We start from the raw sequence: 8,415 nt of genomic DNA on the forward strand, positions 1-8,415 counted from the left end.
TACCAAATTTTGATTGGCTACTTAAAACCTATCTGCGAAAAGACAAATCACACTAAACAATAAGCAATATATAAACGCTGTGTTATGTGTTACTTTAAGATTGACCAGAGCGAATGTTGGTTTATGCTTCTCACATGCCTAAAAAGTGTGTATGAGATCCTGAAAATAATTTTATGGCATCGAAATTATCATTAGATTAAAAAAATGAAAATAAGAATCTGAAAAATATTAACCGTGCTTTATCAAGCGGCGTAGACTTGGGTAAAACACAGAGTATATAACACCACGAATGTTTTACAATGAGGAGAGTTTTTGGGCTGAAATTATTCAACAAGTAACTTTTATCTCTGGAAGAGGGCGGGTAGTCCTAATATGCGTTGTCAACCTTTATTTTGATTGCATTAAACCCGGAATTCATGTCATTTTCATGGAATGGAAGGGGAATCGTCCTCGCCGTGCAAAAATGAACGGCAATGTACACCCCACTCGGTGCGCTGCGATGGCTGTGCGGTATGAAAATGACCGTTTTTTAACAGGTTTTGGGGGTGTTGTGTCAAGTAGAATCGGCTGTAACATGAAAACGGGCAAAAACGGGCAAAAACGGGCAGCTAATCTTGGTATCGACTTAACGCTAAGACATCTAGCAAAATGATGATGATATAATTTACACGGAAATCCACGGAAAACCAAACGTTTCTAATGTAAATGCAAAAAGTATTGATTTTCAGCCTATTTCGAGGAATAATCATCCTATAAACTCTTGAAAATGTGTCTTTTATCTAATTTGAACCCTTTCACACGAAAAAAAAATAAATCAGGATTATGTTGGTGCCATTTCATATTCCTACATGACAAACCTCCTGTGAAATGGTTTGATTTTCAACTAAATTGTCAAATACGCGGCATTTCGCAAAATGTCACATCTTACGATTTGAGGCAGGAAATTAACAACCTTTATGCAAATTCCCGAAATAAATATTTTGCTGAAGTATTCTTCAAGGTGTTGTATTTCAGCTGTGCATGACAAAAAGTAAAAATCTGAAATTGACCAAAATGACTTTTGGCGCACTTTTGTTTCGCCCCGGCCCACTGTGCGACGGGGCGTCGACAGGAGCAGTGAAAGACAAGGTCGAGGACCGGAGTTTATAGATGAAGACGTAGATGCAAACTTTGAAAAACCCGATAGGTTATAGCAATAGGAATGAAGGTTTCCAGTTGCCAACTGTCAGATTGTCATTGTCTGAAATACTTGGAATATACTTTTCTTTGTTGCAGTCCAATTTACGTTGCACGAAATATTATTTTGTCGGTCTGACGAACTTCTTCGCTCCAAATGTATTAGTAGTTAGTTAAAGTATAGAGAATATTTGATGATGATGACGATGATGGGCGAAGGGGCATCAAGGAGGGGTATTAAAGGGGGTCGCCAAGTGAAGCGTCCAGATGGGGGTGTCCAAGTGAGGAAAACTAGTTTGGGGTTTTCTTTTATACCTTATTACATATTCACTAAACCCAAATCTAATTGGGCAGGGATATCTGCTGGAGGACGTAACTTATTACACTTGTCATTGGTCAAGTTTAACGAAGCCTGGGATGCATGTTTCAATTAATTTGTATAGTCTAACTCATTAATAGGTTTTAGGTAAAGCTTCATTAGTACCAGTGACCAATATTTATGTCTTAAAATTCTTTGTTCATAGTGTGGGCAATTGGTGTAGGGGAACAAAGAGGGCACTTTGTGAACAAAGGTTTACCAGAAATTGCGGAGCTTTAAGGCCTATAGTCATAGTAAAGAATAAATTCATAACAAAGGGGGGGGGGGGGTTATTTTGTAAACAAAATGGGGACTGGTAGGGGATGACTTTGAAGGATTGATACTGGTACTTGTAAGATTATAATGTCTCAATTAGACTACATGTGAGCAGGAGGAGAAGATTGAAATAGCATAGAGGAAGAGAAATGCAGAGAGATAGCAAGGCATAATAATATGAAATATTGAAAGAGATATTAAAGGCAGAAAAATAGCACAATATAAGGCAAATGTGCCATTATGCTGCATAAAGATAAATGTATAATCTAGATCTGGGACAGTTAAATACATAAACGGAACTTTTTAAAATCTTGAAATCGACGCTGAAATGTCCACACTGAAGGTCACCAAAACACGTGGGACAGTGTTTTATTACTGCTTTGAATATAGGCCCGACGCTTGACCCGAATACTTTGCTTATTTCTCAGCAATTACACAATTTTTTTCAGAATCATTTTGCAATTTTTTTTTTTCTAATTAAAACAGACACTTTGGTGGTGATTTAATTGGATTCTGTACAACCTCTTTTAGATCATTACGACAACTTGCATTTTTTTCAATTCACACTTTTTTTAGTTGGAATTTCCACTTTTTCAATGGTATCGTCTTACAGAGCTACTAAAAATCTTTTCATTGAGACACACATAGTTTGTCATGCATGGGAATCAACACCCACCCACACACACACACACTCATATATATATATATATATATACATACAGTGCCGGCCGCGGGAAACGTCACAGTGCCCCCTAGGGTGAACGCGGTAGCCCGTACTTAGCGGACTTTTAAAGGGGAGCGGACGAGGGAAGACGCCTGCTGTTGACCCCCCTAAGGCATGGGTGCCCGAGGGGAGCGCCCGCGTCTATCCTAGGGTAGGGTGTTCGGCCGTGCATTCTTGGTCGAAAGAAGAGGTATGATTTGACACATTCGTTCAAGACTTCATGTGATGTTTATCTCATATCAAGCATAAGTTTTCGAAGCAATTTTCTCATCATTTATCGTGAAAAAATCTGTAATGAAAATTACAAAGTTTTGGGTTGATAACTGGGATTTTAGGCTTTTCACCAAATGGCTTATTGTGTTCGATTACACACTGGCACCAGCGTAAAAGGTCCTTTCCTATCAATATTTTTTCCTTGTTGTCCGCTATTTCATTCACTAACATGGTTAGTCGTGATCGTAAATGAGTTTCTGACAATGGAGCTGGTCTTTGTCCATGTTGACTCTACATTCCAGAGGTCATCCTAAAACTATTTACTCTATTCTTTTGCTATATGGTCATTTTTTATTCTTTACCCTGATATGCATTTTAAGCGCGGATCTACGAGATACAGATAAAAGGGAGAAGAATAAAGCAAAAATGAAAGGATAGGGGGGGCGGCCAAGAGAAGAAAGAGGTAGATGGGGTAAAAAAAGAAATAAGGACAAGGAGAAATAGAGAGCCAGAAAAAAGAGGGAAATGGAGAAAAGGAAAATCTCCAGACCCGTTTGTTTCAAAAATAATAATATAAGTCAATTTTTTTTCAGACCCTTTTTTTCAAATATTTTAATATAGTCCAAAGTTTTTCTCCAGATCCGGTTGTTTAAAAGATTATGATAACAATCCAAAGTCTTTATTCCAGACCCGATTGTTTGAAAAATGATAATATAAATCCAAAGTCTTTTTTCCAGACCCAGATGTTAAAAAAATTACAATATAAATCCAAAGTCTTTATTCCAGACCCGGTTGTTTCAAAAATAATAATATAAGTCCAATTTTTTTTTCAGCCCCGTTTTTTTCAAATATTATAATATGGTCCAAAGTATTTTCTCCAGACCCGGTCGTTAAAAAAATTATAATATACATCCAAAGTCTTTATTCCACAGACGGTTGTTTCAAAAATTGTAATATAAGTCCAAAGTCTTTTTTTCAAGACCCCGTTATTTCAAATATTATGATATAAGTCCAAACTAAGATACGATAATGATGTTCCATTATACCCCCATCTCACTAGATGGCGATTCCGCTGCGATCGTCAAAAATCGACAAAGCGTGGTATATCGTAGCTTGAACGTGGCTTGATCTTTTCAATCTTCTCCGTCGTACCTTGATCTTTTCTGAAGCGGCAAGGATCGCCACCATCTTCCTGGTCGCCACAAAATTTTGAACATGTTCAAAACTTACGTAGCGAGATCGCGGAGGTGCTAAAGCGCATCATAATCGAGTCAAGAGCGTATTACAAACGACATATTCGTAGCTGTAACGAAGCTCCAACGCACAAAGCGTAGTAGAAGCGCATTAAAAGCGGCACCGATCGCCCGTGTTTTTCAGGCCCGTTCCCAAGACAATTCTGCTACGCTGCTTCCGTTTACGAGGCGACTGCCTTGCGCTTGACACGCTTCACACCGTTTCCACCACGACGCTTTCCCTTTGGGTGGCATGTGGCACACGTTCTCAGCCCGCTGCAGGCATTCGCGTTGCGCTTTTGCTGCGCCGCTGATGACTGGCCAGCGATTGAGCAGCGACCGTCTGCGCTGCTATGAAACAACGTGCCGATGGTAGCGGATTATCACATTTTCAACAGATTACGAGGCGACACCACGACGTTTTCAAATATACTTCCCAGAAAAAGGACCAAAAAGGGAAGCTGCCCAATCTGTTATGCCGGCGGTCCAAGAGGAAGCGAACAAGAGGTTATGGTGGTGGTAGAGGAGGAAGAGGAGGAGGTATAGTAGGAGGATGAAAATCTAAATGCTGAGCCAGCTTGAAAGAGAGAAAAAAAAGACGCTCGCGTGTCTTGATGACGAAATTGGTTACCTCCGCAAAAATACATAAATTTAATATGTTTTAAAAATAGAATGAATTCTAACTACAGTGACAATAAACAATATCAAAATTTTAATGATTCGATCACTGATGTATTGATTGGGAAAGCACACTTTATGGGGATTCTGGCATTGTGCCCCCCCCCCCTTATGAGTGCTCTCACATCAGTAGACTACTTCTTGAAAGCAAATTTGAAAGGAATTTACCTAACAATTTTGAGTGACAAACTTTTGTGGAAAAAAATAAACAAAATATAAAACATTTTTATGCACTTTTATGAAATTCTGGATGCATCCCTCATATTAACGAGGCTCATCGACATCTTTTGAGTGAAATTTTAATATATATTGTATATTATGACTTAAGTGACAGCCAGGATCGGACCAGTATCTTTTTGGCCTCAGTCCTTCTACTGTCCTCGTATCAGGTCCTCGTATTCAACTTCTAATTTAAGTTGTTGTATAATGCTAAGATGTATAAGTCCAACCAAATTCTGGACATCCATCTTGGTCGGAGGTTGGCAATCGACTGAAAAATGTCTCATGTGCCGCGATCAATATGCCGATTGCTTGAAATCGTTTCAAGAGCCCATCATGAACGTAACACAATCGTTCCATTCGTAGCACCACCGTACCGAGGTCCTAATTAGCGTATGAGCCTCGTTGTACGGTCGCTTTGATCGCAGAAGCAGCGCATCACATCTGCCTCAAATCGTGGCAAGAGAGTGGCAGCGTCGTACTACCAGCGTATTACCATCGCCTTCAGCGCAGGTCCGTCGCAGTGAAGTTGTAGTGCAATCGCCTCGCAGGCTAAAAATAGAATTCGAGGACGATTCTGCTACGCTTTGCGGGATTTAGACAGATCGCCATGGTCGCCATGATCGCCATCCTAGTGAGATGGGGGCCTTAGAATAAGAATGAGAATCGAGCTTAGTCTTCTCTCCAGATGCAGTTAATTAAAACTGGTGGAATCAATGTCTTTGTTGTTGTTTTGAATTATACAGAATGTATTGTGAATGTATTCGCCACGAGTAAATAGAGAATCAAGCATAGTGTTTTCTCCAGACCGGGTTATTTAAAACTAAAACCTATAGTAATGCCTTCATATAGCACAAAAGTCCAAAGTCTCTTTTCCAGACCCGGTAGTTTCAAAAATTATAATATAAGTCCAGTCTGTTTTCAGACCCGGTTATTTAAAAAAGTATAATATAAGTCCAAACTAAGATACCGTAATGATATTCCAGTGGGAAAAAAAGAAAATCGAGCTTAGCCCTTTCTCCAAACCCTGTTATTCAAAAATTGTAAATAACAAAACAACAACAAAAACTGTATAAAGACTCCATAATCTTATTGATGCTTAAAAACATGGACATATAGCGTAGTCTTTCAGCCAGACCCAGTCATTAGAACGTTGTCTTTATTCCAGACCTAATCATTAAAAAAATTACGAAAAAGAATCTTCTAACATAAAACCCTATCATATTGTTTTGGAATAACGCGAGTTTTAAAACGTTCTCTTTCCTCCAGACCAGGTTATCTAAAAAATGAATTAAAAAGGAAAATCAAATCTAAAACCAATTTTCAAAAGTTACACCCAGTAAAAAAATCCAAAAGCCAAATGTCTTTACCCCACACCCATGTTTTATATAATAATACTAAGACCCCTACAAAACATTGTAATTATGCATTAATAAAGCAAACGTCTTTTCTCAGAATTGGTTAGTATTCAAAAATAATAGTTTTTACCTGTATTCTAAAACGAATACCCAATAATCCACCTACTGTGGAATAACATGGAGATCGATTATAGACTTTTCTCCAGACACAATTATTTCAATAATAAATAACCAATAAAACCCAACCCCCAACAACGAATCTAATAACCAACAATCTTCCAAATTAAGACCTAGTAGAAAAGCACATTTTTATAGCGTTGTTTCTACTCCAGACCCAGTCATTTAGAAATTGTTTTAAACATTCTTAAAGACATAAGACTTTGTCATATTCTTATTCCTGTTGAATAACATGGATTTTATGCTTAGACCTTCGTCTAGACCCAGTTATCTATAAGATAAACAAATATTGAAAAAAAGCTAAGGGAACAGAGCAAAAATATTATAGCGTGAAGCCTGCAGGGGGCATGGGGTGAACGCTAGAGGCATGGGGTAATCAGAATTAATCCCCCATGCCGGATGCAGCGAGCATGGGCCTCTCTACAACCCCATTCAGCATGCAGGCGGCATGGGGTCAGATCATGGTGCATTTTCCAGATAATCCCCTATGCCGGACGCAGCCAGCTTGGACGCCCACTAATAGGTAATTACCCCGTTCAGTGCGCAGTCGGCATGGTGTTAAAGTAAAATGCATTCAAAGCTAATCCCGGACGCATTTCTTCCACAAAAAGACGCATGGTATTTCGGGCCTCCTTAAAAGAGAGAGAGAGAGGGGGGGGGGGGGGAGATGAAGTGACTCAATTTTTCCCCCATTATATTCTCGCATCTGGCAATCATGTGATGTTGTATATAATTGCTCATAAGTGCTAAGGTATTTTCGCTTCATTTTGTTTTGATATATGTTAATGTTGTGTACAAGTCAGCTCATTGTTGGGGGGGGGGGGGGGAGTGGGGGACTTTAATTGACGACTGGATACCATGCGCAACAGGGATGTTTTTTTCAAGATCGAGAGTGTCAGAAAACACTAAATTAATAAAAAGAGTATATATTTCTCTATTTCTACACTGTATAATAATCAATAAATAATATCATGAACATACTACAGACACGTAATAATATTCTCGTCCACTCCAAGCTCTAATTGGTTCTGGAATAAATTACCACTCAGGCTATACCATTCCCTTATGCTTGGCACCATATGAACTCTTGTGAGCGGCATCTTCATTCGACAAATTAAAATAATAAATAAATCATTAAAACAACAATCAAATAGTTAGAATGCATTTTGTCTCTATCGTTTTAATCGTTCAATCTAAAAGTACAGAGACGGCGGAGTTGGTAGGAAGTTTCAGTCCTCACCCCCTTCAGCAAACACGTACAAGAAAAAGTCGAAGTCTGTATAAATTTGTGATTTTTGTTGGCCGGTCTACTCCCTCGATCTCACATTTAACCCAACCCCTCTATTATAAAAAAAGGCTCAGCGGTCCCTGTTTTTTGTTTATTTAAAAAAATCAGATATTTTGGTTTTGATGCTAACCAGGGTAAGCGCCCCAAATGTTTGTTTGCAGTAATGGAAAAAAAATGCGTGGGTGTTTTTTTTTATATATAACGAGTTTAGTTGCAAAAGGGGTTAGGTCCACTTTTGACCATTCCGAGAAAAAAACATGTTTTTTATTCTCACTTACTGCAATATTCTTATGAGAAACTAAATTGTCATGATGTACTACTCTATCATGCGAACATAAAATTTGGTATAAAAGAAATCTACCAGTCTTCATTTTTTCTATATATTTTTTTTCAAATCATTATCGTGGACCTAACCCCATTTGCAACTAAACTGAAATGAATCCAATCGATTTTGGTTTTAAAAAAGTGATTTTTCCTTGCCACTTTTATTCATGTTTGCATGTCAGTTTCAAATTTTCTTTGTTTTCATCACAGCGACTAAAAATTTAGAGGTTTTGAGACAGAACAATGAAATTTATGAACAATGGACATAGCTCCTTTTGAAAAAAAGTGATTTTTCTTTGCCATTTTGGATCACTTTTGAATAGGAATTTAAACTTTTCTTTGGTATCATCTTAATATAGAACTACTAAAAATCTATACATTGAGGCCCAAAA

This window comes from Lytechinus variegatus, chromosome 4 (assembly GCF_018143015.1).
Source record: "Lytechinus variegatus isolate NC3 chromosome 4, Lvar_3.0, whole genome shotgun sequence".
Classification (NCBI taxonomy): Eukaryota; Metazoa; Echinodermata; class Echinoidea; order Temnopleuroida; family Toxopneustidae; genus Lytechinus; species Lytechinus variegatus.